Source organism: Scyliorhinus canicula, chromosome 19 (genome assembly GCF_902713615.1).
Source record: "Scyliorhinus canicula chromosome 19, sScyCan1.1, whole genome shotgun sequence".
NCBI classification, from domain to species: domain Eukaryota; kingdom Metazoa; phylum Chordata; class Chondrichthyes; order Carcharhiniformes; family Scyliorhinidae; genus Scyliorhinus; species Scyliorhinus canicula.
In genome coordinates, this window is record NC_052164.1 from 9,864,473 (window position 1) to 9,888,025 (window position 23,553).

Genomic DNA, 23,553 nt, shown 5'->3' on the forward strand with positions numbered 1-23,553 from the left:
CCGAATGGCCTGCTTCTGCACTATAGGGATCCTATTCTATGGTTCTACAATTCTATGTTTTAATTATTACAAAAACAAATCACTGCAGATGCTGGAACTCTGAAATGAAAACAGAAAATGCTGGATTAATTCAGCAGGTCTGACAGCATCTGTGGAGAGAGAAGCAGAGTTAATGTTGCGGAGCCTAATAGCCCTTCTACAGATCAGTTCTGCTGCCAGACCTGCTGAATTATTGTCTGATGTGGCTCAAGAGTCCCACTCTGGCATGGCTGCAGGTGACGTCAATGGGCTGAGAAGGTGACAAATGTAAATAAAAGCAAATTGCTGCGGATGCTGGAACGTGAAACAAGAACGGGAAATACTGGATCTCCGCAGGTCTGGCAGCATCTCGTGGAGAGAGAAGGGGGCGAACGTTTCGAGTCTGGGTGACTCTTTGTCAAAGCTGCTTTGAAACGTTAGCTCCCTTCTCTCTCCACAGATGCTGTCAGGTGAAGAATGTTCTGGCCCTGTTTTCCCTGGGCCCTCCTCTCAGCCAGCTAAGCTTTTGGGCTCCTCCCGCCTCTTCCAATGTTCAACAGTTGAAGCACATTTAACGCAGGGTTAGGAGCACATTACCAGTGCCTGTGAAGTATTTTACAACTGCATCCCCTATTCATATTTGATTGCCTCAGACAGGAGGAAATGGAGCTGAGAAATGTAAAGTCACGAAAGGCCATGACAGCAGTGTTGTAGGTGATTGCTTTTCACTTGTGTTATTTAATTCACTGCCACTTCTCTTCCAGATAAGCCAGCCTTGAAAGAATCCTGTTCCTCCCATCACTGTGATCTCTGATTCTCTCTCTCTCTCTCTCTCGCTCTCTCTCTCTCCTGTACATTATGTTATCCCTTCCCCGGCCTGTATTTTGTGATCCGCTTTTACAAACACATCTCCTGGCACAGCATCGGTCTCCAGCTCCTGCTCGTTCCACATGAACTCGCATTTCAACCTTCCGGTCGTACATTTACCCACAGTCACTGATAGCTGATGCTTTTTAAACCATTCCTCCCACAGCTTCATGAAGACCAACTGTAGGTTAATCACATCAACATTGCTAATTGCCAGGTACAGAACTCCATTAGCTTGTGTGAAAGGTTCCTACATGAGGGGGTATAGCTCAGTGGTAGAGCATTTGACTGCAGATCAAGAGGTCTTTGGTTCAAATCCAAGTGCTCCCTATGATGGCAATTTTTTCTAAATGCTTCCAGTGGGAGTCATCTCACATGATAGCCTCCCCTGAAATTGCAGTATTATTGATCAGTCATTTGTTGTGGCTGTAGTCAATTGTGATAAAAATGACATTCATGGTATATGTGATAGTCATACTGGTCCTGACAGGTTATTATCAAAGAGAAAATGCTGGAAAATATCAACAAGACCTGGCAGCAACTGGAGGGAGAGAAAAGAACCAACATTTTAAGAAGAAAGGTTGAGGGAGTTAGGGCTTTTCTCACTGGAGCGAAGAAGGAAGAGAAGTGACTTGATAGAGGTGTACAAGTTGTGGTAGTATGACTAGAGGTACTACGGTACCTGGGAGTGTGAGCTGCTATTGGTGGAGACGGCTCGCTGCCCATTGGCCCAAGTGTTGCTTTCTCATTGGTCAAGATGAAGGTAGCTCCCGCCCACAAGGTGGAGTATAAGAACCCGTGTTTCCCAGCAGCCATCGTTCTTTCTGTACTCAAGCTGCTGGGGAAACATCTTGTAGAGTAAAGCCTTCGATTCCGACTACGCCTTCGTTTCTGTGGTTATTGATCGCGCATCACAAGGTGATGAGAGGCATGGATAGAGTGGATAGCCAGAGACTTTTCCCCAGGGTGGAAATGGCTGTCATGAGGGGACATAATTTTAAGGTGATTGGAGGAAGGTATAGGAGAGAGGGCAGAGATAGGTTCTTTACACAGAGAGTGGCGTGTGTGTGGAATGCACTGCCAGTGGAGGTGGTGGAGTCAGAGTCATTAGGGACATTTAAGCGATTCTTGGACAGGCACATGGACAGCAGTAAATTGAAGGGGTGGAGGTTAGGTTGATCTTAGATTAGCAGTAAATTGAAGGGGTGGAGGTTAGGTTGATCTTAGATTAGGATAAATGGTTGGCACAACATTGTGACAAAGGGCCTGTACTGTTCTATGTTCTATGTTTTGAGTCCAGATGACCATTTGTCAAAGCTAAAGTACCGAGAAAGTGGGAAATATTTATACGGTGGAGTGAGAGAATGAAGGATGGGTCATAGCCACAGAAGCCAAGGGGAAATACTTCTAATGGCAGTCCCCAGAGAGAACAAAAGGTGTGAAAGGCTAAACAGCAGAGAAACTAACATCAGAGGGTAAACTGTGACAGGTATAGATATGGGGGGAGGGGTTATTACATTGGTGGATATGACAAGTGTTTTTGTGAATTAATTCAAGAAATGTGGGCATTGTTGGCTGGGCCAGCATTTATTGCCCATCCCTAATTGCCCCTTTAGTGGGCAGCACGGTAGCATGGTGGTTAGCATAAATGCTTCACAGCTCCAGGGTCCCAGGTTCGATTCCCGGCTGGGTCACTGTCTGTGCGGAGTCTGCACATCCTCCCCGTGTGTGCATGGGTTTCCTCCGGGTGCTCCGGTTTCCTCCCACAGTCCAAAGATGTGCGGGTTAGGTGGATTGGCCATGCTAAATTGCCCGTAGTGTCCTAATAGTAAGGTTAAGGGAGGGAGTTGTTGGGTTACGGGTATAGGGTGGATATGTGGGTTTGAGTAGGGTGATCATTGCTCGGCACAACATCGAGGGCCGAAGGGCCTGTTCTGTGCTGTACTGTTCTAAGGTGGTGGTGAGCCGCCTCTTTGAACCGCTGCAGGCCATGTGGTGTAGGTACACCCACAGTGCTGTTAGGGAGGGAGTGCCAGGATTTTGACCCAACAACAGTGAAGGAACGGCCATATATTCCCAAATCATTTGGGGGAAACTTGGAGGGGGGATTCCAGTGTGTTGTGTCCCCATGTATCTGCCGTCCTTGTCTAATCTAGATGATAGTGGTTGTGGATTTGAAAGTAAGTGTCTGTCCGTACGCACTGGTGGTGGTAGCTCAGTTGGGGAGCATTTAACTGAAAATTATGAGGCTATTGTTTCAAATCCATGTGCCCACTTGGTGTGAGAGTTTAGGTCCTTCCTCTCGTGGTGCATGTTGATGATTTTAGTTATGTGAATTTAAACTGATTGCAATGACTTAACACATGTTAAGTACATGAGCTCCCCCTGCAGTATTCACTTGTGTTGACTGTAAGTATCTAAAGAGATGGGGTGCATCAGCACAGTGTCCAAGCAGGTGACTGCAGATAGAGATATCTCTGGTTGAAGTTCAAGTGCTATTTGAGGGATGTCTGCAATTTAGAACGATGTGGTAAGAACGCTCTATTGAAGTTTGAATGCTGGTTTGTGCATTGCATCTCTCCACATCAGTGTTGTTGTCACCAGTCCTGCAACATTTTACTTAGCTGTATTTACTTACCTTCCAGTGAAACTAAAGCTGTTATTTTTCAGCTGAGTCTTTTCCACATGAACAACACGCTTAACCTAAGTTACCTTGGTTGTGTGTGTTTGTGTTGGGAGCAGTTCAGCATGGAATATGGGGGTGCAGCTCGGGCTCGAGCATTTAATTGCAGAGGCTTCTGTTTTAAATCTAGTTGTCTACTCTCCCTCCCTAAATGCTTCCTGTAGGAAATCATATGTGAGGTGTAGAGTTTTAAACAGCGGGTTTTCTGGAATGAACTCCCGAAAAAACGGTGGAAGCAGGTTTAGTTGTAACTTTCAAAGAGGGAATTGGGTAAATACTCAAAAGGGGGGGAAGATTTGCAGGGCTATGAGGAAAGAACAGGGGAGGGGGAAAAATTGGAGAGCTCTTTCAAACAGAAAGTAAGGTTGGGATGATCCGCTTTTATTGAGACCTCCAAATTGCAAGAGAATAAACTAAAGACTCACTCTATATAATTAATAAGCTTAAGATGCTAAATAAGCTCTGATGAACATATGGGACTTGAAACGTTAACTCTGTTTCTCGCCCACAGATGCTACCTAACTGTGGTGAATGTAACATGGTAATTCACACTGTATCTTTGTAAGCACAGTAGCGTTATCCGACCACTAGGGGGAGTAGCTCTGGGAATGCTCAGGAGCTTGTACAGGGCTCCACCCTTGGCTCCGCCCACGACTCCTCCCCCTTGTGCTGCTGTATAAATACCCTTGTCCAGAGTCAGCCTGCAGTTCACCGAGAGTTCATCAACGGGTAACAGGCTGGCTCTGTAGTAAGTAGATTAAAGCCTATATTCATATCGGAAAACACGTGTCTGGTGAATTGATGGTTCCATCACTAACCTGCTGAGATTTTCCAGCATTTTCTGTTTTTCTTTCAGATTTCCAGCTTCCGCTGTATTTTGCTTTTATTTACTTAATAAGGTTTGTTTATTCTAACACATGATGAAAATTAAACAGCAACACAATTCCTTTACTGGTCTGCTCCTTGCACTAGAATGGTATAACAATATTGAACAATGTAATGAGCTACCATCATTATAATGCTCAAATATGGCTGAAGTAACTGGTTACACAATCATCCCAAAGGGGCCTGCTCCTGTCGATTGTGGATCCCTTTCCGATGATCAGTTGGGAACTCCTTCGGACGATCCATTGGGGTGCCCATTCTTTGACTGCAGTACAGACATGTTTAAGTTACTTTCTTTTATGCAGTTAAAGCCCCTTCCAGTAATTTTCCATTCTGTCCAGAGGTGCATTTGGGAGTTCCTTCAATCTTCAATGCAAGTCAACTTTATTTGCAATCCTTCAGATATGAGATTCCAGGTTATTTTTATATAGCAGGGTAATACTCTGGGAATAGAACATAGAACATAGAACAGTACAGGACAGAACAGACCCTTCGGCCCTCAATGTTGTGCCGAGCAATGATCACCCTACTCAAACCCACGTATCCACCCTATACCCGTAACCCAACAACCCCCCCCCTTAACCTTACTTTTTAGGACACTACGGGCAATTTAGCATGGCCAATCCACCTAACCCGCACATCTTTGGACTGTGGGAGGAAACCGGAGCACCCGGAGGAAACCCACGCACACATGGGGAGGACGTGCAGACTCCGCATAGACAGTGACCCAGCCGGGAATCGAACCTGGGTCCCTGGAGCTGTGAAGCATTTATGCTAACCACCATGCTACCGTGCTGCCCTATCAGGGTTCAAATCCCACCATGGCAGATGGTGAAATTTGAATTCAATAAAAATCTGTGATTAAAAGTCTAATGATGACCCTGAAACCATTGCCGATTGTGTTAAAAACCCATCTGGTTCACTAACCTTGCCATCGTTACCTGGTCTGCCCTACATGTGGCTCCAGATCCACACAGTGATGCGCTTGACTCTCAACTGCCCCTCTCTGAAATGGTCCAGAAAGCCACTCAGTTCAGGGGCAATTAGGGATGGGCAATGCTGTCCACACCCCAAAAACGAATTTTTTAAAATCCCGACCAAGGACAAAACCGAAATCATTCCAGTCAGATGTAAAGAGAGAGCCGGCAACCACACATTCGGATTACCGTCGAACCGACAAGGTCTCCCAGCCAATGAGGGAATGGGAGCTCCCGCATTCTGAACCCACCCCTGAAGAGAGAGAGAAAGAGAGCTGTAATGAACTCCAATTGGCTTTATTGGTTGGCCAATTGGAGTATGAGCTCCCTCAATGATAGCTCATTGAGGGGGGCCATATAATGACCTGTGTAGGCTTTGTGATCCAGTCGTAGGTTGACTGGACAGCTAGCAGCACTGTTTGTAGCTGCTCCTGTAATATCGTTATTGTAAATAAATATTGGTGTGGTGACGGAACTCCTGCCTCCCGTGGATTACTGCAAGAGCAAAAAAATCAGCATCAAGAGGGACTTCTAAGAAACACAGACCTCCCCTGGATAAAGACATCTGCGCAGGTTAAAGACAAATGATTCTTAACTTCAATAACTTAAAAAGAGACAAAATAAATAATAAATGCAGAGACATAAAATTTACAATGCAGAAGGAGACCATTCGGCCCATCGAGTCTGCAACGGCTCTTGGAAAGAGCACCCTACTTAAGCTCACACCTCCACCCTAGCCCCATAATCCAGCAACCCCAACTTTTTGGACAATAAGGGGATATTTAGCACGGCCAATCCACCTGACCTGCACATCTTTGGACTGTGGGAGGAAACCGGAGCACCTGGAGGAAGCCCACGCATACACTGGGAGAACGTGCAGACTCTGCACAGACAGTGACCCAGCCGGGAATTGAGCCTGGGACCCTGGAGCTGTGAAGACAAAGAAATCTGGAATGGACCAGCGCCAACTGGGGGGTGTTGCCAATTTAATGGAACGCTATAATAATGTTGCTCTTTAGAGTCACCAAGATGATACTGAGGCTCTTTTTATGATATGATGTTATGTCCCAACACGTCGCCAATACTGTGGGTGTTTCTATTTCTCTTGCTGAACCACAAGGCTTTCCCGTATATCGGTCAAATGACTACACAACCAGTTAGTCAGTTCAAGTTCAAAGATGGTTTATTTACACACAAGGGTTACTTCAACATGCAAGCACAATGGACTACAAGTTAAACTACACCTATCAACTACAATAACCTATACTTAACTTCAGGCAACCGGCACTGTGCAAGTGGATAAGGCCTTTATCTTGATCACGTGGCTGGTTTGAAGAAGTGACTCTGTCTCTGCTGGGCTCATCCGTCAGGTAGTGACCGTTGGTCTTGAACTTTGCTGGCTAGTCGTTATGCTGCAGTTGGGCTGGCACAGGCCGGATCCAAAAGAGACCGAACACATGGCTATGTCCCCTTTTATCCCTCTGGGATTTCACGCTCTTTGGGGCGGTCCTTAATCTTGGACCCAATAATTCGACAGGCTTCAATCACTGCCTTCGATTTCGGGGGGCAGATGCCTTGGTGGCTGGGCGGGTCCTTAGCGGTCATTGACCTTGGCAGTTGGGCCCTCTGAGTAAAGGGAGTGGCGCCGATCGGTCTGTGGCTATATTGGTTTCTTGTGCAGTCCTATTGTTCTGGGGAAATGGGCCATTAGAATGCAAACGAGCGGGCGTTTCAAATACACAGAAGCTCTGTATCTGTCTAAGTTCTAGGTTGGCCATACTTCCCATGGTCCTTTGCAGGTGACCACCTCAGATGGCTACAGGGGCTATCCTAAATCAAAGTGAGGACTGAACTAACTCGACCAACCCAACCTCCTTCCCCACTCCCCCATCCCGGCCCCACTCATCCTCCCCAATAATCAAAAGGAGTAAAACTGTGAACAAATCACATTCCTCATAATTGACATCAATATGATTTTGCTAACTCTGGATAATCAATGATACGGGCCATCGCACTCACATTTAGCACTGCCCGGCAGGACACAAGACAATGACTTTGAAGAATTGAGGGGTTCTTTAATGAGAGCAGTGGAGTTGCTCGAGAATTTTCTTGCATTGGAAAGAGCACTTTTCCCTGGTGTGGGAACAACATGATCAACAACATTCTCCCTGTTGCACAATTGAGCGAAATTTAATTCAAATGACGGGACTCTCACCTGCAGGAGAGCAAATGAGCGTCCTGCTTACTCTCCTTTGGGGACTTCCAGAAATATTAAATGCCAATCATCATGGAGAGCTGCTGGCCAATCAGAGACGGAAACTGTCCAATGTAGGCATGGCCAATGGAAGTCCTGGTACCCGGTGGCAATGCACTCAAGAGGCTCAAGATCAGTGAGGGACCTCGGCCACAAGTGAGTGGGAGTGGGATGGGGACCATGGTGTGGTGGGCGTGGAAGTGGGGAGTGGACCGGGCAGCAAGGACAGGAAGTGACTTTCAGCGCTTTCCTTCTTTTTGTCACCGGGTTCCTCGATGAACTCCCTCCTTCCTGAGAGTCTGCAAGCAAACCCAACAGAGTTTTGCTTTATTGGGTTCCCCCCACGGCAGGTCTCCTGCCCTCTGGTGGTTGAATATCAGCGATGGAGGACAAGGCCCTTAAAGGAGCATTAATTGCCCACTTAAGAGCCTCACTTGATAGCAGAGCTCCCCCACCTCTAACATTTGCCTATAAATCCTGTCCATTAGTTTGATTATTTTTATTGTATAAGCTTGGATTGGATTTGTTTATTGTCACGTGTACCGAGGTACAGTGAAAAGTATTTTTCTGTAAGCAGCTCAACAGATCATTCAGTACATGGGAAGAAAAGGGAATTAAACAAAATCCAAGAAAATACAAGAGAATATATAATAGGGCAACACAAGATATACAATGTAACTACATAACTACATAAGCATTGGCATCGGATGAAGCATACAGGGTGTAGTGTTAACTAGGTCAGTCAATAAGAGGGTCATTTAGGAGTCTGGTAACAGCAGGTAAGAAGCTGTTTTTGAGTCTGTTCGTGCGTGTTCTCAGACTTCTGTATCTGCTGCCCGATGGAAGAAGTTGGAAAAGTGAGTAAGCCGGGTGGGAGGGATCGTTGATTATTCTGCCCGCTTTCCTCAGGCAGCGGGAGGTGTAGATGGAGTCCATGGATGGGAGGCAGGTTCGTGTGATGGACTGGGCCGTGTTCACGACTCTCTGAAGTTCCTTGCGGTCCTGGGCCGAGCAGTTGCCATACCAGGCTGTGATGCAGCCCGACAGGATGCTTTCTATGGTGCATCTGTAAAAGTTGGTGAGGGTTAATGTGGATTAACCAGCACAGTGGCACAGTGGTTAGTGTTGCTGCCTCACATTCCCAGGGACCTGAGTTCAATTCCGGCCTTGGGTGACTGTGTGGAGTTTGTACGTTCTCCTCGTGTCTGCGTGGGATTCCTCCGGATGCTCGGGTTTCCTCCCAAAGTCCAAAGATGTGAGGTTAGGTGGATTAGCCATACTAAATTGCCCCTTAGTGTCCAAAAATGTGAGGTTAGGTGGATTAGCCATGCTAAATTGCCCCTTAGTGTCCAAAGATGTGCAGGTTAGGTGTAGTTATGGGGATAGGGCGGGGGAGTGGGCATAGACTCTCTTTTAGAGAGTTGGTGCAGACTCAATGGGCCGAGTGGCCTCCTTCAGCATTGTAGGAATTCTATGGTTCCATGAATGTGTTGATTTGACAAGTAGAGATGCCAAGCTCAATAGCACCACCTGCAGCATCTACCCACTGCTTGCTGGATGCTGATTTATTGCATTGATGCTATATTCTACACCCTTATTTAAATGGCTTTGAGAGCACAATGCAGCAAAACTGAACAACTGGTGTTTCTTGTATTTGACTGCAAGCATTTAAAGAAGTGCAGGAATTGCACAAAGTCAGTGTGTCTGACTTCAGATGGGGGCATCAATGGTTGAATTTCAAATGTAGTTTGGAGCCTGCCTAGAATTCAGCAATATGGGGTCAGAATATTCCACGTGAAGCTCAGTGAGAAGGATTTCCATGTTGTGCACCAATTCTTCTTGTTTTAAATGTTTCTTTTAGTATTAAAAATTACAACTTGATTCCCCGTTGTGTCATGTTTTTACAAGAGTTACGCAGGGTTCATATGATCACTCAGAGCAAGTAATGCATTGGAGACAAGCTTGCTCTGCATTGCACTGTTACTAATCTCTCCGAAGAGCTCTGAAGCAGTGTGGTGGGTTTTACAGCATCCACATATTTTGCTTTAGGTACCAACGTGTTCACCATGTTCGTACACTGCCCCTTGTGCCTTCCTCCACTGTGCCTCCGCCTTTCTAGTGGTCAGCAAATCAAATTTAGCCTGCAGGCTGCGCCTCTCCCCCAACAGTCCCTCCTCTGGTGCCTCTGCATACCTCCTGTCCACTTCCAGCATCTTTCCCACCAGTCTATCCCTCTCACTCCTCTCGCTCCTCTCCCTGTGTGCCCGAATGGATATCAGCTCCCCACGAATTACTGCCTTCAGGGCTTCCCAGACCATCCCCACCTGAACCTCCCCCGTATCATTCACCTCAAGGTACCCCTCAATACTTGCCCGGACCCTCCTACACACCTCCTCCTCCGCCAACAACCCCACATCCAACCGCCACAATGGACGTTGGTCCCGCACCTCCCCCATCTCCAACTCTATCCAATGCGGAGCGTGGTCGGAAATTGCAATGGCCAAATACTCGGCCTCCTCCACTCTCGGAATCAGTCCCCTACTCACCACGAAGAAATCTATCCGAGAGTAGACCCTATGTACGTGGGAGAAGAAAGAGTACTCGCGTGCCCTCGGCCTCACAAACCTCCATGGATCCACTCCACCCATCTGATCCATAAACCCTCTCAGTACCTTGGCCGCCGCCGGCCTCCTACCCGTCCTAGAGCTGGACCGATCCAGTGAAGGATCCAACACTGTATTAAAGTTCCCCCTATGACCAGACCTCCCGCCTCCAGATCCGGGATCCGTCCCAGCATACGCCTCATATAGCCTGCATCGTCCCAATTTGGGGCATACACACTAGCCAGTACCACCTTCTCTCCCTGTAGCCTGCCCCTTACCATAACAAACCTACCCCCCTTATCCGCCACCACTCCGATGCCTCAAACGACACATTTTTCCCCACCAGAATCGCCACTCCCCGGTTCTTCACATCCAACGCAGAGTGGAAAACCTGCCCCACCCACCCCTTCCTCAGACGGACCTGGTCCGCCACCTTCAGGTGGGTCTCCTGAAGCATTGCCACATCTGCCTTTAGCCCCTTCAGGTGAGCCAGTACCTCGACCACTTCACCGGCCCATTCAGCCCTCTCACATTCCAGGTGACCAACTGGATCAGAGGGCGCCCCGCCCCCTCCCCCGTCGGCTAGCCATAGCCCGTCGACTGCCCACCCCAGGCCAGCACCCCTTGCCTGACCCCGTCCCCATAGCGACAACCCCTCACCTCTGTCCCCCCAGCCCCCACCAGCTCCTTCTTGACCCTACCAGCAGCAAAGTTTTCCTATTATTTTCAATGTGGTGATACTATTTTAATCAGGAACACTTTAATTTAATTTAATTGAATTTACAATGCAGAAGGAGGCCATTCGGCCCATCGTGTCTGCACCAGCTCTTGGAAAGAGCACCCTACCCAAGTCCACACCCCCCACCCTATCCCCATAACCCAGTAACCCCACCCAACACTAAGGGCAATTTCGGACACTAAGGGCAATTTAGCATGGCCAATCCACCTAACTTGCATCTGGAATGCACTGATGATGGAATCAGATTCAATAATAACCGATTGGAGCGTAGAATTTGCAGGGCTTCAGAGAAAGAACAGGGGTAAAGGACTAATCAGAAAGCTCTTTCGAAGAGTTGACACAGGAAAGATGGGCTGAATGGCCAGTTCCTGGTCAATTTCATTCTATGATTCCACAAATATTGGTAAATACACATCGGCCAACCAATATCCTTTTCATCCTGATCAAATTCTGTACAGTAGCGCAGAGGGGATTTTCACAATAACTTCATTGCAATGAGCACTTTTTATAAGCCTACGTGTGACACTAAATTAAAGATCATAGATGTGGTTAAACATTAGACTTTAGACAAGGGGTGGGCAAACTTTTCTGTGCAAGGGCCACATTCAGAAATTCACAATTTTAAAGTGCCGCATGGTATATTAAGTAAAATAATTAATATTTAAAATAGCCAAAATGAAAGGTTTCTAAAGAAAAAAAAGCAATTAATTTTTATTAATTAATATTTTAAAGTAGAAACTTTACATGAAACACATTTATTTGAAAAACAAAGTAACTCAGTTTAAAGAAAAAAAAGCAATTAATTTTTATTAATTAATATTTTAAAGTAGAAACTTCACATGAAACACATGTTGTGCCGAGCAATGATCACCCTACTCAAGTCAACGTATCCACCCTATACCAGTAACCCAACAGCCCCCCCCCCCCCCATTAACCTAAATTTAAAAAAAAAAATTTTAAATAAAAAATTTTATTTATTTTTTAAAAATTTTTATGACTTGATCTTGGTGGGCCGCATAAAGACCTTTGGCGGGCCGCATGTGGCCCACGGGCCGTAGTTTGCCCACCCCTGCTTTAGACGGTCCAGGTGCCCATGTTGCTGAAGTGTCATTTCAAATCACTTAGGAAGGCAAATTGGCCTTCATCACAAGGGATTTGAGTGCAGGAGTAAAGATGCCTTGCTGTAATTGCATAGAGCTTTGGCAAAACTGCACCCACAGTATTGTGCACGGTTTTGGTCTCCATATCTAAGGGAGCATATATTTTCTGTAGAGGGAGTGCAATGGAAGTGCATCAGATTATTCTCTGGGCAGTTATGAATGTCTACCATTGAGCAAAAGCAACTCTGCTGTGTGTAATTCAATCAGAATCTAAATAAATTGATCGGGGTCATACATACTTATCAATGTTTATAAAATAAATGATATGGTGCATAATCATAGATCATAGAATTTACAGTGCAGAAGGAGGCCATTCGGCCCATCGAGTCTGCACCGGCTCTTGGAAAGAGCACACTACCCAAGGTCAACACCTCCACCCTATCCCCATAACCCAATAACCCCACCCAACACAAAGGGCAATTTTGGACACTAAGGGCAATTAATCATGGCCAATCCACCTAACCTGCACATCTTTGGACTGCGGGAGGAAACCGGAGCACCCGGAGGAAACCCACGCACGCACGGGGAGGATGTGCAGACTCCGCACAGACAGTGACCCAAGCAGGAATCGAACCTGGGACCCTGGAGCTGTGAAGCGATTGTGCTGTCCACAATGCTACCGTGCTGCCCTTCCGCCATTCCGCCTATCTTTCCTCCACTGGCTCTTTGAAAGAGCTTAGGTTCATCTGCCTGGCTCCCTTGACTCCTGTAATTACTAACTCTTCAATTTTATTCAATTCTGCCTTGAAAGTTATTATTGAATCTGTCACACATCCTTTCAATAAATGCATTCCAGGTCCTACCATGTGGCTGATTGAAAAGCAAAACTGCTAGAAAGTCAACTCTTGGATGAATCCCAAAGTGAAGTATAGGGGGCAGCTGGATTTGAACCAGAGACCTCCTGATCTGCAGTCAAATGCTCTACCATGAAGCTATACCCCCAAGCTATGCCTATTACCTGTAATAAATTCTTTGTAGACACGAAAGAATGGAACCTTGAACTCAGTTCCCAATGCGGACAAGACAAAGCTGATAAACTGGAGAAGTGTCACTGTAGGATAAATCTCTCTAGCAGTCAGCGAAACGAGGAATCATAGAATTTACAGTGCAGAAGGAGGCTTTACGGCCCATTGAGTCTGCACTGGCTCTTGAAAAGAGCACCCTATTTAAGCCCATACCTCCACCCTATCCCATAACCTCACCTGACCTTTTTAGACACTAAGGGGCAATTTAGAAGGTACCCTGCTTCTCCAACTGTACCATTTGGACTTGTATATATTTTTTACTGTTTTAAGAAAAAGATATGGCCAATCCACCTAACCGGCGCATCTTTGGACTGTGGGAGGAAACCGGAGCACCCGGAGAAAACCCAAGCAGACACAGGAGGAACATGCAGACTCCACACAGACAGTGACCCAAGCTGGGAATCAGACATGGGACCCTGAAGCTGTGAAGCAACAGTGCTAACCACCGTGCCGTCCCTAGAAGTGCTATAGGGGGTGCTTGGATGTGAAACAAAGACCTCTTGATCTACAGTCAAATGCTCTACCACTGAGCCATACCCGCACAAGACAGCAATTAAAAAAAAACAAAAAGAGGGAATGGCTTTTGGAACCATGCTGTAAGGATGTGAGATTTCAAGGGGGTGGATTGGAGGTGTTAAATTACCCCCAAACTACAATTACTTTCAGCTGAAATAAAACGCAACTGTTACTAATGTAAAGTCAGCTTTGAATAGTGGGACAGACGCCCCAAAGAGGCTGAATCTGCAACCCGGCAAGTTAGATTTTGAATGATACTGTTAATCACAACAGCAAACGTCAAGATTTTCATCAACAACCTGGAATTGTGAGAGCTGCAATTAGCTGGAATACGTTTCAATGTTCCAGGGTTTCCACAGCAGTAAGACCCAGGTACCAGTGATATCACCCCATTAGAGCTGCAGCATTGCCAGACCTCAATTCAAAAAAGTTTCAACTTTCCTCCACAATAGAAACAGATAATGTTGGATAAACTCAGCATCTGTGGAGAAAGAAACAGGGTTAACGTTTGGAGTCTGTATCACTTCTCCCTTAACTTTGTTTCTCGCTGCACAGATGCTGCCAGAACTGCTGAGTTTATCCAGCATTCTGAGTTTTAATTTCTAATTTCCAGCATCCGCAGTATTTTGCTTTTATTCCATTTCTGGGTGGAATGATAGAACAGTGGTTAGCACTGTTGCTTCACAGCGCCAGGGACCTGAGTTCGATTCTCGGCTTGGGTCACTGTCTGTGCGGAGTCTGCACATTCTCCCCGTGTCTGTGTGGGTTTCCTCCGGGTGCTCCGGTTTCCTCCCACAAGTCTTGAAAGACGTGCTTGTTAGGTGAATTGGACATTCTGAATTCTCCCTCTGTACCCGAACAGGTGCCGGAATATGACAACTAGGGGTTTTCACAGTAACTTCATTGCAGTGTTAATGTAAGCCTAATTGTGACAATAAAGATTATTACATTATATATTTTCCTCTCTGTTGCTGATGGAATGGGGGGGGGGGGGGGGGGGGGGGGGGGGGGGGGGGGTGGAGTTAGACTTGTGCAGAACAATACAGTTGCGGTGTGGCCCCACTCTCCTGTTGGGTTGGAAGTGCAACTGAAGCTAATGTGATTCCATTTGTTTCCACTGACAATTCTCTCCTTTTTCACAATCGCACAAAGTCTCACTGTTTTACACAAACAAGGTATAAGGGAGGAGACAGTCCATGTGGACACCATGGACGAGTGCACGAGATCCCTGTATCTCACTATGTTGACACTGGACGAGTGAGCGTGTTTCTTTTCGGTAAAAGTTTAAAACTTTAAAAAATCAAAACAAAACGTAATTAAAGGGATTGATAATGTATCCCAAACCCTGAGTTGCCCACCAGGCATGGAAGGCCTCGATGGCGTGGGAGATTGCCTGTGTGAACAATGTCTATAACAAATCTCACACATTTCTACACTTGTCATATTGTTAGAGTCCTTCCTCTTGGTTTCATTTTCTTCCCCTTTTCTTTTCTTATCTTTGATCCATAGACCCATAATTGGAATGTGTCTTTAAGCAGTGGATTCAAGCTGAGACAGCCTGCTATTCGGGACAGTACGTTTCAGGTCGTGTATTTTGGAGAGGAGGAAATAGACTCATCAGTGCCACGGGAATCTTAAGAACCGGCTTTGAAGGATGTTGGTTTGATTGGCTGGCTGGCAACCTGTGGACCTGTGCCAACCTGCCAGGGACAGCATTCTGCCTGACAACAGTCAGTGATTGCTTCTCGCATGATGCTTCTGAGAGAGAGCTGGGCAGAAGCAGTTAAACCTGGTTGGTAGGGGCTGGTTTAGCACAAGGCTAAATAGCTGGCTTTTAAAGCAGACCAAGGGAGTCCAGCAGCATGGGTTCAATTCCTGTACCAGCCTCCCCAAACAGGTGCTGGAATGTGGCAACTAGGGGCTTTTCACAGTAACTTCATTTGAAGCCTACTCGTGACAATAAGCGATTTTCATTTTTTCACCTTAAAAGGAGAAGGAACTCTGCTTCTCTGTCATTGCTGATGTAAAGAACTGCCTTATTGTTCTAAAACTAGTCAGTGCCTTGCACATCTTTACTATATATTTGAAATCACTTTGAATGTACAGAGAAAGTAGACAGCTGTGCCAGAGAAATCCATCACAAGAGTAGAAGGAAGAGGTATCAAAATGAAAGCTTAATCCCCTGAAAGACATTAACTGGAAACCATCTTAGTGCATCAGAAATAATTTATCCTTTCATTTAATCATTAATTTCTTCTCTCTCCACCACCCTTTCCCTCTATGTTGTCTGTGTGTGTGTGTGTGTGTGTGTGTATGGAATGGGGAAAGTTGAAAAGGGTGAGGGGATAGGGAAAATGATATTAGATAGTCTGCTACATATTTGTCAATGTAATTATATTACTGTTAAATAATAACAGGTTATTTGTGTTTCAATGTTACAAACCCGATGACTGCAGTTTATTGGACTCAGCCAAGGTTCCCAGATATTTTGAAATAACATCTAATCTTACTTGTGTTGTGACTCTGGGTCAAGTGGGGCTGGAATTGACCGCTCAATAACTGAGGAGGTTGTAACAAAACATGCGTGTGGCAGCATGGTGGTGCAGTGGTTAGCACTGCTGCCTCACGGCAGAGAGGTCCCAGGTTTGATCCCAGCTCCGGGCTACTGTCACATTCTCTACGTGTTTATGTGCGTTTTGCCCCCACAACCCAAAGATGTGCAGGCTAAGTGGTTTGGCTAAATTGCCCCTTAACTGGAAAAAATGAATTGGGCACATCTAAATTTATTTTTTAAAATAACAATATGTAGCATTGTGATTTATCTGCCCCGGAATTGCAGCTTTATAAAGATGTCTAGAGGCAGTTGTTTTGTGCTGTGAGTAACTTTGATCCGGACTGCACTGCCTGAGAGGCTGCTGCAGGCAGATTCAATAATAGTCATAGAGTTTTACAGCACAGAAAAAGAGGCCCATTGTGTCTGCGCGGGCCATCAAGCACTTATCAATTGTAATCCCATTTTCCAGCACTTATCCCATAGCCTTATTTCATCAAAATGCTTCTTAAATGTTTCGAGGGTTTTACCACCCTTTCAAAGGCAGTGAGTTCCAGATTCCAACCCCCTCTGGGTGTTAACCTATTTCCTCAAATCCCCTCTGAATCTCCCGCTTCTTACTTTAATTCTGTGCCCCCTGGTTATTGACCCCTCTACCAAGGGGAAAGGTTCCTTCCGATCTACCCTATCTATGTCCATCCTAATTTTGTACACAAAGGGACTTGGATAAGTACCTGAAGGGGTTAAAATTTGTAGTTTTATGGTTAAAGACCCGAGAAGGGGGATTAAACGGACAACAACTGCAGACAGCCAACCGCTTCCCCATGTATCAATTCTCTGATTCTACAATTCCTGAGTGGATCTGGATGAGGCTACATTACTTTACCTCCAATTCAGAGGCTCACACAATGAGTCATTGCCCAAACGAGTCGATTAATAAAAAAAGAGGGTGAGGCATGCAGTACTCATTTTCCACGGTAATTTCCTTTACGCTTTGCCACTCTTTCTTTCAACTCCTATTGGTAAAATTGTAACTCCTTCACAACTACATAATTGCCGCGAAGATTGCAGATTTGAAGAAACATAAAGGGATGAAAGGGGGCACCCGGATTTGAACCAGGGACCTCTTGATCTGCAGTCAAATGCTCTACCACTGAGCTATACCCCCTGAGTTACCACAAGTCACTCCGAAAGGCTACTAGTAATCGTTAATTCTTGTAGTTTATCAAATTTCAACCCGGATGACTGCGCTCGAAAACTTTGATGCAGTAAATTCGCGTGAATTATGGAGAAATAAGTGGGTTTATTTAAAGTTTCTCTTTGAGCTCTCCCTTGTGGGAGCAAACTTGCACTGCATGTTCTAAACGCAATGTGCCCAGTGATCATTTTCCACAGCCTTTTACTTACTGACCCCGAACACAAGTGTGCAATGCAGCCGAGAGTGAGGACGGAGCTCAACAGAAAGTTTGTATCTGGAAACGATTCTACTTTGGAACTGTCTTTAAGACGCCACCTCCCTGATCAAATTTATCAATTCTCTTTTGCCGTGTTTTTAGAAGCACTGACCACATTTTACTCTCCGTTTATATAACTAGATCCAAATAAGGGCATCTCCGGATCCTGCCAGCACTTGTGCTGTACCCGTGATATTATCAGTCAACAATCTAAGCGTTTTCTTTTGAAACGTAAGTGTAAGTGCTGGTCAGGAAGACGGGTCCAGTCCATAAAATAGAGGAACAGAATTAGGCCATTCGGCCCATCCATTGGATCATGGCTGATACGTTTCTCATCCAGATTCTCCTGCCTTCTCCCTGTAACCGCGATCCTCCTATTAATTAGGAATCTATCTATCTCTGTCAACCCTTCAGGATAGAGGATGCCTTGTTACACTTTATTCGATTGGGTCTAAGATGGCTGATGTAAATCCAATGTGTAATCCGCAGACTCTGAGGCAGGTGCATAAAGGCTTTGAGTTGTTTGGAGTTTTGTCTGGCCCCTTTGCACCTTGACTTTTTCCTCTGCACATTCCCAACAAAGTCTCTCCACCATCCAGAAGGCTGGGGTCAGCAAAGACATGGGAATACCACCTCCTGCAAATATCCCTTCAAGCCGCACACCATCTTGACTTGGAATTATATATATTTTTCATTCATTCATGGGATGTGGGCTTCGCTGGCTAGGCCAACATTCATTGCCCATCCCTAATTGTCTTTTAATGGTGGTGGTGGGCCGCCTTCTTGAACCGCTTTCTATGTGGTGTAGGTACACCCACAGCGCTGTTAGAAAGGGAAATTCAGGTTTTTGGCCCAGCGAAGTGAAGGAAATGACAATATATTTTCAAGTCAGGATGGTGAATGGTTTGGAGAGGAACTTCCAGGGGTGTTGTTCCCATGTATCTGCTGCCCTTGTTCTTCTAGATCAGGGTTTTTCAAAGTGCAGGTCACGACGTGCAGGTGGGTCGCAGGCGGGTGTTGGGATGGTCGTGGAGAAATTGAAATGAAAAATGAAAATTGCTTATTGTCACGAGTAGGCTTCAATGAAGTTACTGTGAAAAGCCCCTAGTCGCCACATTCCGGTGCCTGTCCGGGGAGGCTGGTACGGGAATCGAACTGTGCTGCTGGCCTGCTTGGTCTGCTTTAAAAGCCAGCGATTTAGCCCAGTGAGCTAAACCAGCCTCAGTGGTCCAGATCATGGCAGAAGCGCCCAACGGCCGCTGTCAGTTTTTACACACTGAAAAGAAATGGGGATGTGTGCAGTCTTCCGACCAGAAGCAGCAGCAGAGAGCAGATCACGTGATCTGCACGCACACCAGATGCCAAGCACCCTCCAGATACATGGTTTTGGTGCCAAATCAGGGAGCAGTGTTGCTTCCAGCTTTTCCAGCTGCTGGCAGGTAGGGCAAGTGAACTGCGAAGGTGAATAGTTTTCCTAAAAGTAAGAGATGTCGAAAGACTCAAAAACACAGTTTACCTAATGCACCTAACAGAGGGGGGTATAGCTCAGTGGTAGAGCATTTGACTGCAGATCAAGAGGTCCCTGGTTCAAATCCGGGTGCCCCCTTTGGTGGCTTTATGTTTCTCCAAATCTGTAACTTTTGCGGCAATTACGTAGTTGTGAAGAACTTACAATTTTCACCAAAGAAGGGGACTTTGTGGAAGATGATTCTTCAGTAAGGTGTGTGGACAGTCTGGATCATGTTAACATCGAAAAGGAGGAGGTATTGGGTCTTTTAAAAGATATTAATGTAGATAAATCTCCTGAGCCAGATGGGATTTACCGCAGAATACGGAGGGAAGCAAGGGAAGAAATTGCTGGGGCCTTGACTGACATCTTTGTATCCCCATTGGCTACAGGTGAAATTCCAGAGGACTGGAGAATAGTTAATGTGGTACCGCTGTTTAAGAAAGGTAGCAGCGATAATCTTGGAAACCATAGGCCGGTGAGCCTCATGTCAGCAGTTGGTAAAGTATTGGAGGGAATTCTTAGGGACAGGATTTATACCCATTTGGAAACAAATGAAACTCATAAGTGATAGACAGCATGGTTTTGTAAAGGGGAGGTCGTGCCTCACTAACTTGATCGAGTTTTTTGAGGAGGTGACAAAGATGATTGATGAGGGAAGGGCGGTGGATGTTGTTTGCATGGACTTCAGTAAAGCCTTTGACAAGGTGCCTCATGGCAGACTGGTACAAAAGGTGAAGTCGCACGGGATCAGAGGTGGGGTGGTAAGGTGGATATAGGACTGGCTCGGTCACAGAAGGCAGAGGGTAGCAGTAGAAGGGAGTTTTTCTGAATGGAAGGTTGTGTCTAGTGGTGTTCCACAGGGATCTGTGCTTAGGCCTCTGTTGTTTGTAGTGCATATAAACAATTTGGAAGAAAATGTAGCCGGTCTGATTAGTAAGTTTGCGGATGACACCAAGGTTAGTGGAGTGGCGGATAGTGTTGAGGATTGTCAGAAGATACAGCAGGACATAGATAGGTTGGAGGCTTGGGCAGACAAATGGCAAATGGAGTTTAATCCGGACAAATGTGACGTAATGCATTTTGGTAGGTCTAACATAGAGGGGAATTATCCCGTGAATGGCAAAACTCTCAGGAATATAGAAAGTCAGAGAGATCTGGGCGTGCATGTCCACAGATCTTTGAAGCTGGCAACACAAGTGAACAGGTAGTCAAGAAAGCATACGGAATGCTTTCCTTCATTGGACGGGGCATCGAGTATAAAAAATAGCAAGTCATGCTACAGTTGTATAGAACTGTTGTAAGGCCGCAATTGGAATATTGCGCACAATTCTGGTTGCCACACTACGAGAAGGATGTGGAGGCTTTGTAGAAGGTGCAGAGGAGGTTTACCAGGATGTTGCCTGGGCTGGAGGGTGTTAGCTATGTGGAGAGGCTGAATAGACTCAGACTGTTTTCATTAGAAAGGTGGAGGTTGAGGGGTGACCTGATAGAGGTCTACAAGATTACGAGGGGCATGGATAGACTGGATATGCTGTACTGTTCTATGTTCTAATGGATTGGCAGGCACTCTTTCCCAGGGTGGAGGAGTCAGTCACCAGGGGGCATAGGTTTAAGGTCTGTGGGGCAAAGTTTAGAGGAGATGTGCAAGGCAGGTTTTTTACGCAGAGTGGTGAGTGCCTGGAATGCGTTGCCTGGGGAGGCTATGGAAGCAGATACATTAACAGCATTCAAAAGGCACCTTGACAAACACATAGATAGGATGGGTATAGAGGGATACGGCACAAGGAAGTGCTGAGGGTTTTGGCAAAGATTGGTAACATGACCGGTACAGCCTTGCAGGGACAAAGGGCCTGTTCCTGTGGTGTATTGTTCTTTGACAGGATCACACAACAGTATCGGCTGGAGAGAACTGCACAGGAGAGTCCAGGGCAGGACAGAGCAGTGCTGGTGTTAGCTCTGTACAGAGCTCCAAGGCCTCTGGTTAACAGCCTAAAAAGAAGAAACTTAATTCGGGAACAAAGCAGTACAAAGATGCTTTCTTGAGGTATGGTTTTGTCAATTGTGCCAATGCAAATAAGAAAGCAAAGCCCATGTGTGTGATATGCAGGGAAGTACTGGCAAATTAGAGAAGAAGTTTCAGATTTTGAAAGAGAAGTGGTGGGTGAAAAATTCATTTTCAGATTGGGACTGCAGAGTCAGTTGTTAACTTACAGCTGACTCCAAATTAAATGACTGCCCTGCTGTATCTTGCCTGGAATACTACATTAAAAACACGCCAAAAACCCATGAGACTGTCAGTATTCTGGTGTAGCATCTCCCAGGAGTATCCAGTGCTGAGTAAAACAAGCATTTTGTTGCTCATGCCCTTCACAATGACCTACATGTGCAAGGTTGTCATTGAGGTTGTCCGGAGTGGGTCTCAAAGGTCGGCCCGTTGGCAAAAGTGGGTCCTGGGGAAAAAAAGTCTGAAAAACACTGTTCTAGATGGTAGTGGCTGTGGGATTGAAAGATGCTTCTAAGAAGCCTTGGTGAGTTCCTGCAGTACAAACTGCTGGCACTGTTCGTCAGTGGTAGGGGGAGTGAATGTTTGTGGAAGGGGTAGCAATCAAGCGTAGCTGCTTTGTCCTGGATAATACCGAACGTCTTGATTGTTGCTGGAGCTACACTCATCTAGACAAGTGGGGAGTATTCCATCACACTCCCAACTTGTGCCTTTTAGATCATGGACAGGCTTTTGGGAGTCAGGAGGTGAGTTACTTGCTGCAGGATTCCTAGCCTCTGACCTGCTCCTTTGATATGGTTCAGTGTCTGGTCAATGGTAACCCCCAGGTTGCTGATTGGCATTACATTGCTATTCCTTCACTGTTGCTGAGTCAAGATCCAGGAACTCTCTCCTTAACAGGACAGTGGGTGTACCTACACCACAGGGACTGCAGCAGTTCCAGAAGGCAGCTCACCACCACCTTCTCAAGGGAAATTAGGGATAAGAAATAAAAATGCCGGACGAGCCAGCGGCATCTGTGTCTCGCAAAAATAATTTTAAAAATTAGACATTAAACTGAGGCCCTGTCTGTCCTCTCAGGTGGACATAAAATATTTCATAACACTATTCAATGAATGGCGCAGGCCAATATTCATCCCACTATCAATATCACAGAACAGATTGTTCACGCATTGTCACATTACTATTTGTGGAATCTTACTGCAAACAAATTGGTTCCTGTGCTTTCAACAACTACATTTCAATAATATCTCATTGACTGCTTCAGAATATCTTGTGGTCGTGAATGTGTTATATAAAAATTCAAGTCGGGCAGCGCGGTGGCGCAGTGGTTAGTGCTGCTGCCTCACGGCACTGAGGTCCCAGGTTCGATCCTGGGTCACTGTCTGTGTGGAATTTGCACATCTCCCCTGGGTCTCGCCCCCCACAACCCAAAGATGTGCAGCACAGGTGGATTGGACACACTAAACTGTTCCTTAATTGGGGGAAAAAAAATTGGGTTCACTAAATTTATGTTAAAAAATATATAAAAATGCAAGTCTCGACTTTCTTCCCATAATGACACAAGGCTCCTTTCCACCATCTGAACCGACCAACGGTAAATCAGTTTGAGATTTCATCAGAAAGTCAGAAACTGTTGTGACCTCTGCTTTCCGACCGAAAAAAGAAATCAGTTTGAGAGAAACATTCAGTTTTTAGATGACCCTTTACCCAGCTCTTCTGATTTCTGTGACATATAATATAAATGAATCAATTCTCTGCAAAACCTGTAATGATACTTGCTAACAAAAGTTAAAATGACCAAATGTTAAAAGCATAAGAATCATCTGAGGATGAAAGTATAAATAAGAATCGAGGAATGCCTCGACACATTCACTCTTAATATTGGGCAATGAGACTTTAACAAACTTATTGAGCCTCCCACTGGTCTGACAAATCCCACTCATTTGAAATGTGTTTACCAATTTTTAATGTTCCTCTTTCAATTTACTCCTTTTTTAATGCTTTCATTCAGCTGACAGACTTGAACTGACAGCTTTCCTAGTGTATTACTACTGGATAAAGAGCTTCTGGAAACTCAGATCTCGGTGCTGACAAATTCCTTAAGAACCTTGCAAACAGGTTTTTGATTTACCTTTATTATACACATAGAATGTACAGGACAGCAATGAGCCATAATATATACACACTAATACATTGCAGAGAATGAAATAAAGAATCAAATGCAAAACCACGACAAAATGACAATAGCAACTGTAACTTCTGTTGTGTTGCACGGAGTAAGACTAACATGCGCTCAAATAGACAGC

The 23,553-nt window shown here is 45.6% G+C and overlaps 3 non-coding genes across 3 annotated transcripts; 2 read left to right on the top strand and 1 right to left on the bottom strand.

The window, feature by feature from the left end:
* Window positions 1-1,143: 1,143 nt before the first annotated feature.
* On the top strand, window positions 1,144-1,215 carry trnac-gca. Its single transcript has one exon. It is a non-coding gene; the product is annotated as a tRNA-Cys (tRNA).
* A 16,159-nt stretch (window positions 1,216-17,374) lies between these two features.
* trnac-gca lies at window positions 17,375-17,446 on the bottom strand. Its single transcript has one exon. It is a non-coding gene; the product is annotated as a tRNA-Cys (tRNA).
* Window positions 17,447-19,266: 1,820 nt separating this feature from the next.
* Window positions 19,267-19,338, top strand: trnac-gca. Its single transcript has one exon. It is a non-coding gene; the product is annotated as a tRNA-Cys (tRNA).
* The last annotated feature ends 4,215 nt before the right edge of the window (window positions 19,339-23,553 follow it).